Source organism: Scyliorhinus canicula, chromosome 18 (assembly GCF_902713615.1).
Source record: "Scyliorhinus canicula chromosome 18, sScyCan1.1, whole genome shotgun sequence".
In the NCBI taxonomy this organism is placed as follows: Eukaryota; Metazoa; Chordata; class Chondrichthyes; order Carcharhiniformes; family Scyliorhinidae; genus Scyliorhinus; species Scyliorhinus canicula.
This window is the reverse complement of record NC_052163.1, coordinates 28,315,233-28,332,096: the sequence shown is the minus strand read 5'-3', so window position 1 is coordinate 28,332,096 and position 16,864 is coordinate 28,315,233. Positions and strand designations below refer to the sequence as shown.

Here is a 16,864-nt window from a genome sequence, read left to right as displayed (position 1 = left end):
GTGAATAGCTTGAGGTGTGTCGAAAGATATCAGATTGTGTTGCAATTCTGAGGATTATAAGATTGTTATGTTTTGAAACTGCATCTTTATGGTATATGACCTGTTCTGAAGACTGTCTCACAACAGGCCTAATCCAGATCAAAGGGATGCTCAGATTGTCTTATTGGGGCAATGGTGTAGGGTGTTCACAATCGAAGACAATGTCAGCAGTCTGAGTTCAAAACCTGTTGACTCTAAGTCTCCTAAAGTCCCAGAAAGATATTGAAAATATCGGGTTGGAAACAGTTGTGCTGCAAGCTGCCCATTTAATTCCAATGTGACAGAGAATTGAACTGTCAAGGATAGTTCATTAACATTTCTAACTAGATACAAGGCCCACGTGATTCAAATTGTCATTGGGAAGAATGCAGAGGGAGCCATTGTAACAATCAGGTTACTGGCTTTCCGAGAATATCACAGAAATAATGGACAGGGTTTGAATCTGCCTAGATCTGGAAGAGAGAGCAGTTAGAGACTAAAAAACGTTTGCGCAGTTTGCTGCAGTTGGAAGCTCGCACTCAGATTGAAAAGACCAAATACATTGTGAGTTAAAACAAGGTTGAAAGAGTCGTCTAGCTTGGGCTAGAGGGAGAGATTCCCAGAAAAGAACACCTAACTGTGAAAGACGAAGAAATTTGAAAAATGCAAGTTACCAGACTGAGAAATTAAAAGAACAGGAATGAACCCCCAGGAGATAAGAATGATTTTAGATTGATTCTGGAAAAGTTGAATGTCTATTTAAAGGTCAGTCTGAAGTTTACCTATGAAATGTGTTTCTTTCAGTTTGGCTAATAAAGAGGGGATATTGTTTTCAGTTTAATGTACAAGTTGCCGACAGAAATAAAATAGTTTTTAGTCAATAGTGCTTTTAATCCATTTGTTACAATAAATGTATTAAAAGGTAAAATCTTGATGCCTCATTCATTCTCTATTAACTGTAACTTTGAATTAATTTTTAAAAGTTATCAGAGTCTATGGGACTCATAACAATTGAATAATCTGCAACTTGACCATTGAGCTACATAAATTCTGTATTATATTTAGAACCGTGATTTCACCTCTTCACAAATTCTAGTGCCAACTGAACATAAAAGCCATGTGTATTCACCATATCTGGCACCACTTAGTCTACATTTGGCAGAACACAACAACAATTCTTTTGAATATATCTGTAATGCTGTCAGTTCTGTATTAATATCTCCTGTAGTATTCAGTGTTCCCATGACCTTCCATTTGTAGTTTACTTAATTCTCACAATTAGATAAGCAGAGTGAAGGTTCCTTTAATTGTTCAGAGATAAAGCCACTGTCAGTAAACATTTGGAGCAGGAAGGTCCCAAATTAAATCTGTGACCTGTACTGAATTAGTGAATATTGGTCCGAGCAGTTGCACGCCATTGGAATTGGGCTCAGGTTCTTTACTTTCAGAGGGGATAAAAAATAGTCAGTTCACATTCTGTATTGCTAACCAATGATTGCAGCTGTAAAATGTCCTCCCCTGCCCTACTTGTGTTAGAACGCCTGACAGTCATTATCTCGGACAGCCATTGTACATTCGATTTTCTTCATTCATGGGTGTAAATGTTGCTGGCAAGGCCAGTATTTATTGCCTATCCATAGTTCACCTTGACAAAGTGGGTGTGAGATGCCTTCTCGAATCGCTGCAGTCTAGGTGGTGGAGGTGCACCCACAGTGCTTTTAGGGAGGGAGTTACAGGATTTTGCAACAGCGACAGTAAAGGATTGGTGATATAGTTACAAAACCCGAATGGTGTGTAACGTGGAGGGGAACCTGGGAGTGGGGGTATTCTCATGCCTCTGCTGCCCTTGACAGCGGGTGCTGTCAAATATGCCAATCAAACAGGGTGCATTAACTTGGATGTCAAGCTTCTTTAGGGTTCTGGGAACTTCACTCATCCAGGCAAATGGAGAGTATTCCATGACGGTTCTGCCTTGTAGATGATGCACAGAAGTTGAGAAATCAGGAGGTGAGTCACTCGCAGCAGCATTCTCAACCTCTGGCTTGCTCTGCTGGCCACAGCATTTATATGGTGGGTCCAGTTGAGTTTCTGATCAATGGTAACCTTTAGGATGTTGATGGTGGGAGATTCAGAAATAGTGGTGCCATTGAATTTCAAGGGAGGATGGTTAGATTCTCTCTTGTAGCAGGTCAGGCATTTTTCCGGTGCCACTGGTACTTGCCACTTCTCAGCCCAAGCCTGAATATTATCAAATTCTTGCTGCTTTCGTTTCTGAGGTTTTGTGAATGATATTGAAAATGATCAGTGGACATCCCCATTTCTGACCTTATCATTGCGGGAAGATAATTGATGAAGTAGGTGAAGATGTTTGGGCCTATGACACTCCTCTGAGGCACACCTGCAGTGATGTCCAAATCTCGATGATTTGCCTCCAAAAACCACCTTCCTTTTGCTCGGTATGATTCTAACCAGTGGCGAGTTTTTGCCGATAATCATTGATTTTAATTTTGCCCGGGCTCCATGATGACGCACTCAGTCAAATGCTGCCGTGAGGGCAAGAACAGTAACTCTCATGTCATCTTTGGAATTCAGCTCTTTTATCCACTTTTGGACCAAGGCTGTAATGAGGTTCGGAGCTGAGCGGTCCTTAGAAACCAAATGGAGCATCAGTGAGCTGATTGCTGCTGAGTAAGTTGCCACTTGATAGAACTATCGATGATACCTTCCATCACTGTTGATAATCAACAGGGCACTAATTGGCCTCTTTAGATTTGTCCTGCTTTTTGTAAATAGGACCTATCTGGGCACTTTTCCTGATGGTCAGGGAGATGCCAGTATTGTCGATATTTTGGAACAGCTTACCTCCGGAGGGGGCGGCTAATTTTGGAGCGCTCTAGTACCATAGCTTTCACGTTGAGGCTTATACCGTTAATGTATCAATTTTGGCATATGTTAGAGGAAAATAAATGATAAACACAATCCAAAATCAATAAATCAGAAACTACACAGTACTTATATAATAAATGCAGTGTCCAATTGCCATAAAGGCGAGGTCTCAGGTTTGTGCCAGTTAGTTGATTTCAGCTTTGACAGGTGTAGGGACGCTACAACATTTCCTTTGTTCTAAGGAAGGAGGGAGCAATAGAACACAGTTCCTATTCCTGTCTGAGCCCAGTTAGAAGCAAATTTTGGAGTCATAAGGTAGGGATGCTAGGATGTGTTGTCTATTATGATGAATAACCTGCTGACAATTTCCATCTCGACTCACATGTGAGGAATGGTCACTAGGCAAGATGCCATGGGTGATGAGGAGAATCTCTGGAGTCATATCCAAACAAAGTTTTAGGCGAGTAATACCATTTACGAGAGAATAAAAATACAAAATGGGGAACAATACATCATTTAACTATCACCTGTAACCTTGGTACTTGTGTTATTTATTCAAAGAACAAACTTCATGTACCATAATTCACTTTGATTTTCACTACAAGAAGGAATTGAAACGAATGGAACATTTCTGCCATAAACTTGTTGTGAATCTTTTACAACATCAGAAATAAGAACTTTGCTGTCATCAACAAAGCTTTTTAATGGTGTGAGAAACCATGAAATGCTGATACTTGCCAATGTTTGACCCAAAAAGACAAATTAATTATGAAAGCCCTTATGTTTGCATTTGAAAACAATCAAATAGTTTGACTTTTTCTGGACTGCACTGCAGGCACTTTATTTCCGTCAACCTCAACAGCACATGACATGGTCACACAAACACGCTGGCATTGTGGATCAATATTTATACTGCAAACAAAACCCTGAATGTGTTCTCAGTGGTGCTGCCAATCCTAGCGCCGCAATGACCGGGAGACTGATAGTCAGTATCAAAGAGCTTCACTTTCACTTGCAGACTCAGAGTAAAGCATTTGAAAGTTCAGGTGTGACATGCCATGTTGTTGGAACACTTGAAACACTAATTCTTAAAGAAAGCATTTCAGTCGTTCATAAGAAACGGCCCCTAAATGATTAAACACAGTCCCTGTGCAAGATTTGAGCAATGGTCATTCTTGGGAACACAGAACGTGATTAACGCATTCTGAGGTCTGTATTGAAAGTGCTGGACAATCAAACTGGTCTGACATTTATAGCTTTCATACCTTTTTTGGCGCATATGAACTGAGCCATATGGATTCTTAAAGCCTCAAGCTTAGCCTTTGGTTTATGCCGAGTTGGCTGATCTCACATGTTAATTGGGAAACTGCAATTGACCTTACTTGAACTAGGTGAACAAAGTGAAAATGAGTCCAGGTTCCTACTTCTCTTCACTATCAATGATCCCAGATGCAAACTGGAGCTGTGCCAATAAAAAGAAGTTCAACTGTAATGCCTTCCTGCTGAAATCACTATTTTGGGTCATACATGAAGAATGGGCACTGAGGAACGGGACTGAAAATTATTTGGGCAATCCAACCAATCCCGGTGGGAAACAAAGCAATCAGGCACACGTAATTGCGGGAAAGGCCACACATCAGTCTGCTGGTGGCAGGAAATCTTCCCGTGATTAAGTCGGAGGCAAGGTGAGGCTGATGAGAGAAATTCTCCTGCTTGTGGCATTTGCCACTTTGGCACGTTGACAAGTCACTTGACACCAATTATCCTTGAGCTCAGAGTTTAAATGCGAGTCACATGGCTTTCCTATACCTCCCAACGGCAGCCCCTCCAGTTTGCAGTGGTCAACTGGGAGGGGTGGGTGTCCCTCGTTGTCAGACACTCTGTGTCCAATTGAAGGATTCAGCATCAGGAGGGGGGGGCACTGATAGATATCACACTGCCTTTGGTTCCAACCCCTCCCTGCACTGCCTCCACATGACCCATTCCCGTGACCCCCAGCCTGCCCTCACTCACTTGTGTCCAAGGATTCAACAGCGATTCCTGCTGAAGGCCTTGCAGCATTCCTTGCAGCAGCCTGGTGGCACTGCCTCGAGTTGGCCTGCAACTCTGAAGGGCGGGATTTTTATTACTGAGGTCCTAATCCTGGATACAGCCCGTGTTAGCCGGTTAACAGCCTGAGAGGTACTTAATTTGGAAAGGCTTCCCCCACGAAAGTAACAGGTTCCCACCTGTGGTGGTGCAGCCCCTTAAAGGGGGCAGGTCTTGTAGTCCACATGACCAGCTTGGGGGCAATCGCGGGAGAGAGCACAAACCCCAATCAATAGCGTGTAATTGCGGGGCCCTGGGAGCAGGAGCCCAGGCACAGTGAACCCCGGAACTAGAGGGTCAAGACCTAACCTTCAGTGTCCTGTGCCTGCAAAAATTGCCTTTGCCTATCGGGAATAAACCCCCTTTGTTGAGAATCAGCCATGATGCTCGGGACCGGACAAAAGTCAGAGAACTGGGAAAAGAACGTGCAATCAATCCAAGTCAGAGGTGGACTGCTATCGATGTGGGGGAGACCATCCCCAGGAAACTTGCCATTATTTGTATGTTTCCGCTGTAATTATAGAGGCCATATTCAAGCACATTGCTGGGCAAGGCAGTGTTTGCCAACACAAAATAAAAACAGCAGCAGTCCACAACGCCACTTAACCAAGTAGAGAAGAGCTCTGAGGAGGAGCACAACGGCCAAGTTGCCGACTTACATGGGGGAAACCCGAAAATCCTTGGGACCATTAGCACGCCAGTAGCTTCCAAAAAGCTGGAGTCCCAGGTGCCCTGGTTCTTGTGGAAGGGCACAGACCCAGCCTAATGGGAAGGGACTGGTCTAAGGGTTTTTCCTGATTGTTCCTTTATTTCCCCTTTCTTTTATTCTGCTGTTATCATTTTTGATCCTTGGTAGATTAATAGACATGTATTTTTAAGCCAAGCAGTGGAAAGGAGTAAGGAATTCAGAGGTTACAGGTGAGAACACTCTGTTGGTCTCTGCTAGTTTGAGTACCCTATGTGCTCTCATCCCACGTATTCTCCGCATTGGAGATCTCTACTGCCTCCTCATACCAGGTCATCCTATCGTTTCAGGCAATGGGACCCTGTGTGAGAACCTCTTTGGCTACATCGAGGGCATCTTGAAACCCATCGTACAAGGTACGCCCAGTTTCATGCACAAGTTTGAACACTACCTCCTCACTGCACAGGACCTTCAACCGAAGTTATACACCAGATACATCGTTGACATTTTTTTCCTTTGGACCCACTGCGTAAAATCACTGAAACGACGACACGACAACATCAATAAGTTCCATCCCACCATCAGACTCACCATGGACTACTCTCCAAATTCAGTTGCATTCTTGGACACACTCATCTCCATCAAGGACGGTCACCTCAGCACTTTGCTTTACCGCAAGCCCACGGATAACCTCACGATGCTCCACTTCTCCAGCTTCCACCCTAAACACATTAAAGAAGCCATCCCCTATGGACAAGCCCTCCGTATACACAGGATTTGCTCAGACGAGGAGGAGTGTAACAGCTATCTACAGATGCTGAAAGATACCCTCGTACGAATGGGATATGGCGCTCGACTCATCGATTGACAATTCCAACGCGCCACAGCAAAAAACTGCACCGACCTCCTCAGAAGACAAACACGGGACACAACCGACAGAGTACCCTCCGTCTTCCAGTACTTTCCTGGAGCGGAGAAACTACGACATCTTCTTCGCAGCCTTCAACACATTATCGATGAAGGTGAACATCGAGCCAAGGTCATCACCACACCCCCACCACTTGCCTTCAAACAACCGCACAACCTCAAACAAACCATTGTTTGCAGCAAACTACCCAGCCTTCAGAACAGCGACCACAACACCACACAACCCTGCCAGGGCAATCTCTGCAAGACGTGCCAGATCATCGACATGGATACCACCATCACACGTGAGAACACCACCCACCAGGTACGCGGTACATACTTGTGCAACTCGGCCAACATTGTCTACGCTGCAGGAAAGGATGTCCCGAAGCGTGGTACATTGGCAAGACCATGCAGACGCTGCGACAACGAATGAACGGACATCGTGCAACAATGACCAGGCAGGAATGTTCCCTTCCAGTCGGGGAACACTTCAGCAGTTAAAGGCATTCAGCCTCTGATCTCTGGGTAAGCGTTCTCCGAGGCAGCCTTCAGGACGCGCGTCAACGCAGAATCGCCAAGCAGGAACTTACAGCCAAGTTCCGCACACATGAGTGCGGCCTCAACCGGGACCTTGGATTCATGTCGCATTACATTCATCCCCCACCATCTGGCCTGGGCTTGCAAAATTCTACCAACTGTCCTGGCTTGAGACAATTCACACCTCTTTAACCTGGGGTTACCCGTGATCTCTCCAGAAAGGTTGTGGATGGATTATTTCTGAAACTACAGAGGCCCAAATGAATCCACAGTAAAGCCTTGAACTGAAAACAAAGTTTGGAGAAGGGTAAAGTGCTGGAAACAACCATCTGAAACAAAGCCTCTTTTTTTTCCTTTTACTTATGATTTTCACCCATCCCCCCCCCCCCCCCCCCCCCCCAACCCTCTGTGTTTATCTGTATTTTGTCTGTGTGCCTGTAGAGGGTGGTGGGCAAGTTAAAGTGGGGAATTAGGAATGAGATAATAGTTAAGCAGTTGTATTTGGTACATATTTCTATTTTGTTCTTGTTATTTGTAAACAAAGTAATTGTGTTTACATTTACAAACCTAGTGATTGTAATTATTGGGCAGCCAAGGGCCAAAGACGTATTGGTTAATTCACTTCTGTTGCGACTCTGGGTCAAGTGGGGCTGGAATAACACTGGTTTCAGCAAATCAAACTGAGTTGGCTGGAAATTTTTTAAATGTTAAATTTCAAACAGCATTCTTCAAGATGTCCTGCGAAAGTACGAGGACGTGTTCCACAATGAGTTAGGCCGATCGAGGATATGAAGGCCAAAATGTATGTAGAGCTAGATTCAACACCAAAGATTTTTAAAGCCAGACCAGCCCCCTATGCCCTGTATCAAAAGGTCAAAGTTGAGCCAAACAGTGCAGTTCTCTGAGTGGGCAACCCCCACATTCCCTGACCTCAAGCTCGACTGGTTCATAAGAATCTATGGGGACTTTAAGCTCACTATCAATCAAACTGTCCAAGTGGATAAATAGCCGATCCCCAGGATCCTACACCTAGCTGGCAGGAGGCCTTACCTACTCCAACTTAGATCTCAGTTACGTGTACATATGGTTGGAATTAGATGAACAAAGAACAATACAGCACAGAAACAGGCCCTTCTGCCCTCCAAGCCTTACCAGTCAAAATACCAACCTTGGCCAAACCCTCAGCACTTCCCTGTGCCATATCCCTCCACACCCATCCTATCCATGTATTTGTCAAGATGAAGAGTCCCAAAAGTTAGCCATGATCAATACACGTCAGGGCCTATTTCAGTACACAAGGCGACCATTTGGCATTTCCTCAGCCTATGCTATTTTCCAGCGTACCCTGGGAAACCTCCTTCAGTGTGGATCAAAAGTCATGGTCGATCTCGATGATGTTTTAGTTACTGGAACCACTCATGAAGAGCACATGTCAAGCCTGGAAGAGGTATTAAAGAGATTCAGAGATGTGGGAGTCCACCTCAAAGGTGAAGGCTTCAGAAGTTATGTACTTGGGGTTCCGAGTGGATGCAACATGTCTACATCCTCTCAAGGAAAAGATCAAAGCCATCCAAGAGGTCCCAGCACCCAGGAATGCAACCAAACTAAAATCCTTCCTTGGCATGCACCCACAGTAGCACACATCATGAAGTACAGTGCTGGCATTTGCAGCTCAGGCTCTTGCTTACAGAGTGCGAGAGAATTAAAAGAGACATTCAGACAGGTTGCCATTACACACCTTCTTATCCAACTTGTGAGCAATATCATTGGAGCTTTTAAAGCATAGTAATGGGGGAAACCTGTACATTGCAAAGGAAGGGAGAGAATTTGTGATCCTCTGGGAGACTCCCACAAATGCCGTTCCATCTAGTCCCCAACCACCTGAAAAGCTATAGCGAGATTGATGAGAATGAGCAGAGGTGGTGGTCATTAAAGAAAGGATCTCATTTGTGACTTTTACTTGGATCATTTCTGTATTATAGCAAGGTGGAAACATCATTGAAGAGATTCAAAAATCGAGTTGTATGAAAGATAAACACTGACTTGGGAAACAACAATATGTTCAAGCAATTTGAGGAGGGAAGGAAGTTGGGAGATAGGGCAGTCCTTTTTAAACATAGAGGAGCTAAGCTGAATTTTTTGAGGAGGCAGTGTAGTGAAGTAGTTTTGAAAGGGGTAGGATGTTGCCAGCGGAGAGAGAACCATTCACAATTTCAACTGGCATGGGGGCCAGGAAACAAAGTGTGGTGATCAGAGGTTTAGTGGGAATGTGAGTCTTCTAAACAGGATAATCTCAGAGGGGCCATGAGGGAAGACAGGACAGAAAAAAAAGAGTAAGCCACAGGTTCAGGGCTAGAACAGGGGGTACCTTGAGGAGATTTGGCTAGCTGCAAAAGAGGAATGGAGAACATAGTGTCATAATATCCACTCATGTATATAATGTAGTGCAGACAGGCAGTGATTGACACATAGGATGACCAGTAAGCACACAACACAGTGCAGCCAATCACCAGACAGGACACTACCGCTATAAAGCCAGAGGACACTAGGTTTCCCGCTCTCTCGGGACCCAGCTACTGAGACAGTCAGAGTCCACGATCTAGCAAACACCATGCGGTAGCTAGTAAGTCTGGTCAGGCTACTACAAGATCACCAGTCAGATCAGTATAGTGTCGACCCACAGCTGAATATGTATATCAGTTCTATAGTTGAATAAAACAGTGTTGGATCTTCTCCAGTGTTAGACATCTGTTTCTAACTTCCCTGCATCGAGTGCAGTCCACATCAAACCAACCTGCCTAACACATCACATAGAACATACAATGCAGAAGGAGGCCATTCGGCCCATTGAATCTGCACCGACCCACTTTTAAAATAAAATTTAGTGCACCCAATTGATTTTTTCCAATTAAGGGGCAATTTAGTGTGGCCAATCTAGCTAGCTTGCACATCTTTTAGGTTGTGGGGGAAACACGCAAACACGGGGAGTGTGTGCAAACTCCACACGGACAGTGACCCAGAGCCGGGATCGAACCTGGGACCTCGGCGCCATGAGGCTGCAGAGCTAACCCACTGTGCCACCGTGCTGCCTATGCACTGACCCACTTAAGCCCTCACTTCCACCCTATCCCCGTAACCCAATAACCCCTCCTAATCTTTTTTTTGATCACTAAGGGCAATTTAGCATGGCCAATCCACCTAACCTGCACGTCTCTAGACTGTGGGAGGAAACTGTGAAGCCACAGCGTTATCCACTTATGCTACCGTGCTGCAGGCAGCAGAACATTAATTTCAATAATGATGACAATTAAGTTTATGAACTCCTCATATGTTGTTGGAGGTAAGAGTGGAAGGAAGTGGGGCGAGGGGCTTAAGCAGATGTTTGGTAAAGTGGAAAAGATGATCACCTTTGCCCTCCATGATGTTCCTAGAATTGTGGAAAGTTTTGGCTGGGGCGATTAAAGCTAGATAGCCTTTGATGTGGTGCAGCCAGAAATATGGTATTGAATGTCTAAACCAGAAATGCTAATGTTTGTGCCTCTTGGGAGTTGAGGGAGTGAAGGAGAGAAACTCACCAAGATGAATCACCAAGATGAAAGAGAGTAACAGTTTTACTCATGAAAAAGCATTAATGGTGATTAAGAGAGAATCATTGAGCAGATTTATCGGTGCAGAAATATGCAGGGAATGTGGGGAAGGAGGTGCCAATGACTCGGCAGTGACACCTTGAAGCTGAAATTCTCAGTGATTTAGGGATGCTTTATCTAGGTGCTGCGAAGGAAGTGGGGATTGCAGAGTGGGGAGAAAATACATCTCTTAACCACAGGAGTGACTGAGACAAGTAGTAGAGGTCAGGGCTTCCCAAACTGGGGTCCGCGGACTGCCGGGTGTGATAAAGGGTTCCCAGGGGCTTCACTGAGCTGGAGGCCACCACACGACTGGCAAACGCTGGTTAAAAAGGAGCAGCCAACCAATTTCAAAAATAATCATAGCAATAAAATACGCCAATCAGAACAAGGCCTGTTGGAGCACTGGATGCTGAGAGGCTGACATGTCTCAGCATTCAGTGATCCGAAAGGCTTTTCTCAGATCGGCCCATTTGATTTATTCCATGTCGATTTGCTGGACAGAAAAGCCCACGGCCAACAGCGACGATTGAACAGTGGGAGCTGGTGGCAAAAAAGATTGATGCACTTTTGTGTTAGAGTAGAAAGTGTAACTGATCCCGTTAAACGTACTGGAAAGTCTAAATGTTGGTGCTCAGTGGTATCTGGTGTACACACACAAAGAACATAAAAGGTGGCCATCTTGGCACAACATGAAATGACGAGACAAATGGCGAGTCAGCATTTTTGGCAAAAAAAGTTGCCGGAATCTTATCTTGCTTCAGTGACCACGTATGAAGTGTTGTGTGCACTTTTGGTCATTTAAAAGAATATTTGAAGCAATGATATCCTTGTCTTTGGGGAATTATTAGTGTTGTGGCTACCACATCAGTTTGCCATGATCAGAGGGGTGTTTTCGAATGGAATATATTGGGCTACATCTATCTCAAGATTAGGGAAAACTGTGAGGTGGTTTCATCAATAAATATAAAATTCTGAAGGGGATTGAAAGATCTGGGAGGTTGTTTCCCCTGGATCTGCAATATAGAAAGGGGAGGGTGCGGATTTGGGCAGATTTGAGATAATCAGTCAATTCATTAGGACCGAGCTAAGGTAAAATTACTTCACTTAAATACTTGGAATATTTTTGAATTCTCAGTTGCCGTGGCTTCTGGATGTTCAATTGTTAGAGTAATTCAAGGCTGATTTTCTTGTTATCATTATTCAGTCATGAAGGGGGGTTGTTGGGTTACGGGTATAGTGTGGATACGTGGGTTTGGGTAGGGTGATCGTTGCTCGGCACAACATCGAGGTCCGAAGGGCCTGTTCTGTGCTGTACTGTTCTATGTTCTAAATGGGCTTTGCTGGTTAGGCCCGCATTTCTGGCCCATACCTAATTGCCCATGTTTATTTGCAGGTAATGTTGTTCTCTTAATAATGGGTGATCAGCGAATTACTCTGACAGCACATCAGTAATTGGATATCAGTGATATGAGGAGGTATTTGTGTAGTGGTATTGTCACTGAACTAGTAATCCAGAGACCCAGGATAATGCTTTGGGGACCTGAGTTCGAATTCCACTACTGAATACAATAAAAACTCTGGAATTAAAAGCCAAGAATGACCATTAATCTATTGCCGTAAAAACTAACTTGGTTCACTAGTATCCTATAGGTAAGGAAATCTGCCATCTTTACTGGGCCTGGCTTACATGTGATTCCAGATCCACACCAGTGACACTTAAATGACCGCCGTAATGGCCTTGCTGCGAGGGGTGAGTATATGTGAGAAAAAGAGGTGAGTGAGAGAGGTGTGTGCATGTGAGCGAGGCCTGAGTGTGTATGTGTGTGAGGGAGAGGTGCGTGTGTCCGATATGAGAATCAGCATCGTTTCTCCTATTAAAAATGAGACAAGGTAAGACGTAAGTATTTTTTTAATAAGAGAACTTTTTAATTATTACCAGATTACCCAATCCTAAAATGGGTAACTTCCAGGATTGAAGCTCCACTTCTGCACCTATGAATCAGGCTGAAATTGTAGTACAATATTGAGTGTTGTTTCGATTTAATTAAAATATTTGCGGTTGTTCTCCAACTCAGAAACAAGAACGTCGGATGCACTGCTTCTTGGAGGAGACATTAAACTTACGATTTGCTTGCCTATTTCATTGGCTTAGTGGATGTTTTTTAAAGAACAGTGAGCTATCTGAAGCTGCAAACTAACATTCTTTCCTTCACGACCACCAGCAGAAAGCAGATTAACTGGCTCTTAATCTTATTGCTCCATGTGGGATCTTGATGTCTGCATAAATATCTATTTGCTAATGAAATTGTCCTTCCACTTAGAAGTTATTCATTGTATGAGAGGCACTTTGAGAAGTTTATAAGATGTGTGATCATAGGTTACATAGATATGATTACTTTTTTTTGTTAATGTGGTTTGGTTGGGGGTGGGGTGGGTCAATGCACTGTGATCAGCAATGAGAAGCAGCTCATTTTTTGTCAGCTGTCAAGCTGTTCATTACTCAGCAAACTCGACTAATACTGTCAATGTCTAATGTTCTTTTATACTTCTCGTCATTTCTCTTCCCACATTTCCCTAAAACTGATGCCTCTATTGTTCTATCAGATTCTGTCCTGTATCTCACCCAAGTGGCCATTGTTGGTGCATGAACCTTGAGAGTGAGTGTTGGAGGGCTTTGGAAACTAGGATTTCCTGATCTGCATTAAAAAAAAAATTATTTCATGGGAGGTAGGTGCCTTGTCAAGGTTGACATTTGTTGCCCCTCCACAAACTGATTTTGGGAATGTATCGGCGAGCCTCCTTCTTGAATCACCAAAGTTTGTCTGGTCCAAGTACACCTAGGGTGTTATTAGGAAAGGAGTCCCAGGAATTTGATCCAGCAACAGTAAAGGAACAATGATAGCTCAAGCTGCTGCCATTGTGCATTGGTAGTGGAGGGGGGAGTGAATGCTTCAGGTGATGGATTGGGTGCTGGTCATGCAGACTGCTTTGGATGGTTTCGAGCTTCTCGAGTCTTATTGGACTCATCTAGTCAAGTGGAGAGTATTCCACTAGATTCCTGACTTGGGCCTTGTAGACAGTGGACAGGCTTTGGAGAGTCAGGAGGTGAGTTACTCACTGCAGAATTCCCAGTTGCTGACCTGCTCATATAGCCACAATAGGGCAGCACGGTGGCACAGTGGTTAGCACTCTGACTACGGCGTGCAGACCCGGGTTCGAATCCCGGCCCTGGGTTACTGTCCGTGTGGATTTTGCACATTCTCCTCGTGTCTGCGTGGGTTTCATCCCCACAACCCAAAGAAGTGCAGGGTAGATGGATTGGCCACAATAATTGCCCCTTAATTGGAAAAAAATAATTGGGTACTCTACATTTATATTAAAAAAAATATAGCCACAATATTTACATGGCTGGTCCATTTCAGTTTCATATCAATGATAACCGCCAGGATGTCGACAATGGGGAATTCAGTAATGGTAATGCCATTTAATGTCAAGGAGAGATGGTTTGATTCTCTCTTGTTGGAGATGGGCATTGTCCGGCACTTGTGTAGCACGAATGTTACTTGCCATATCAGCTTAAGCCTGAGTGTTGTCCGAGCCATATACTGACATGGACTACTTCAGCATCTGAGAAGTTGTGAATGTTATTAAACAATGTACAATCATCAGCAAACATTCACACTTCTGACCTTTTAATGGAGGGAAGATCACTGATTAAGCAGCTGATGGTTTGGCCGAGGACACTACCATGAGGAACTCCTACAGTGATGTCTCCAACAACACAAGAAATAGGAGCAGGAGTAAAACATATGGCCTTTGTGGCCTGTTGAGCCTGTTCTGCCCTTCAATACGATCATGGTAATCTTGGGCTTCATTTCCTTCCCACCCACCACACCCTCCCTGCATCCCCCTCACCCCATGCCCCCCCCCACCCCGTCCCCCAACCATATTCCGTGATTCCATGAGAGACCAAAAATCTGTCTATTACACCATAAATGTATTCAATGGTAGAAAATCCACAACTCTCTGAGGTAGAGAATTTCAAAGATTTACAACCCTTTGAGTGAAGAAATTGGTCCCTCATCGTGACACTATGCCCCTGTGTTTTAGACTCCCCAAACAATGAAAATAATCACACAGCATCCATCCTATCAAACCCCTTCAAAATTCTGAAGGTTTCTCAGTCGTCTCAATCCCAGAGAATATAAACCCCATTTACTTAGCCTCGTGTCCTAGGATATTCCCCAACCCTGTACAAGCAGCAAGATCTCTCTATTATTGTACTCCAATCCCCTTGCTATAAAGGCCAACATGCCATTTATCTTCCTACTTGCTTGCTGCTCCTACTTGCTACCTTTCAGTTTTTCTTCTACAAGCATACCCATCTCTTTGAACATCAGCACTTACAAGTTTCACACCTGTTAAAAAAAATTCTCCTTTTCTATTCTTACAACCAAAGCAAATGACTTCTATCCCAGAACTAAGACCACACATATATTTTTGAATATATATAAGCAGGACTAATTTATTAAACCTTTAAAACTGGACACAGGTTTTAAAATGACTGAACCAACCTCTGCCTATGGCCCAAACACTAGAAACTTCCTGGCATTCAGAACAGCTACAATCCTGTTATCGTTGAAGAAGCGATAGCCACCATGTGCTTGCAGAGACCACCCAGAGGGATTGTACAAAGGCTATTTACATTTCTGAGGCCAGAACCAACTCCAATGGAGCCCACCTGTCTGATAGGACAAAGGACCCTGTAATCTCAATGTAAATGATGAATTATTAATGGTTAAAACTTTAACCATCTGAAGCATCTAAACAAAGGAATATACATCCTTTGTCCAAACAAAAGTGAAGAATTGGGAGTCATATGACATGACACTCACCCCCCCTCCCCCACCCACCAGCTGGAAGAACCAGTTATTCTGCCTTGTGGAGCTGCAAAGGCAATCTACCAAACAGCAGAGCTCTGTCCAGGTTTTAATTGTCTGGCTGTCATCTATCGTGTTTCGTGATAACATCTGACCTTTGTACCAGCACCTACAAGATTAATCAGGTCCATGTGCCTATCCCATTGAGGGAGTAATTTCTACTAGAAAAGTGGATTATCCAGCATCTGTCTTCAACCTGCTGACTCTGCGGAAGAACACACCATTGGACTTTTATTCTGTATTCTGGACTCATGTGGAATTTTCTGTGTGGTCTTTGCCCTGTATCATTCATCATTCCTTTATCATTCATTGTATGAATGTATTGGGGGCTACATAGAAACACTCTCTCCCATATTAGGAGTTTGTTTAAAATAAATTAACCCTTGTAGTTCACCCTTTTTCGAGTTAGCCAGTGGAGAATTATCCCTCCGATTCCTGTTGAATCAATCTTTGCCAGGGCTCTTTGATACACGGTTGGTAAAATGCTGCCTTGATGTTGGGGGCAGTCATTCTCACCTCCCCTGTTGAATGCAGCTTGTTTGTCCATGTTTTGACCAAGGCTGTATTGAGGTCAAGAGCCAAGTGAAATTTGGTGAAATCCAAACTGAGCATGAGTGACCAGGTAATTGCTGTGCTGTAGGTGCACTGGAACAGCTTGGCTGGGGGGGGGGGGGGGGGGGGGGGGGGGGGGTGGCATGGCTTAGCTAGTCAAATAAGTTTACTGACTAATTTTCATTAGAGTCATACTGAAACTGAAGGTGTATTTCACTGTACGTTTAGTGTCAGTGTGAAGGAATCTTTGCTTTGCATTGATGCTAAATGTGTGCAGTGTAAATCCAGAGGGAACCAGACTCCAGACCAAAGAAAAGTGAAAAAGATTTCTCTAGATACAGGCTGCACAATAATATCAGAGACCAAAGTGGCTTCTCACAAATGTTACAGTTGTTGTGCAATATAATCTTATTCGAATGTTGTGTTTCACATATTTCTGGTGCAATGGCTTTCGTTTATTTAACCCCCTGAATGTTCCATTCAGCATCGTATGCATTGCCAAAACGGATCGTGACGTCCTCTGTGGGGAAATCGCAGCTGTTTTGTGTAAGTTTGTAAAGTAGCAGCTTGTCCTGCTAAATTCATGCCCTTGAACTCTTGCATTGTACATTGATGATAGT

The 16,864-nt window shown here is 44.0% G+C and overlaps 1 protein-coding gene across 7 annotated transcripts in view; it reads right to left on the bottom strand.

The window, feature by feature from the left end:
* sdk2b (sidekick cell adhesion molecule 2b) overlaps nucleotides 1–16,864 on the bottom strand; it is a 1,143,109-nt gene that overhangs the window by 67,432 nt on the left and 1,058,813 nt on the right. The window lies entirely within an intron of this gene.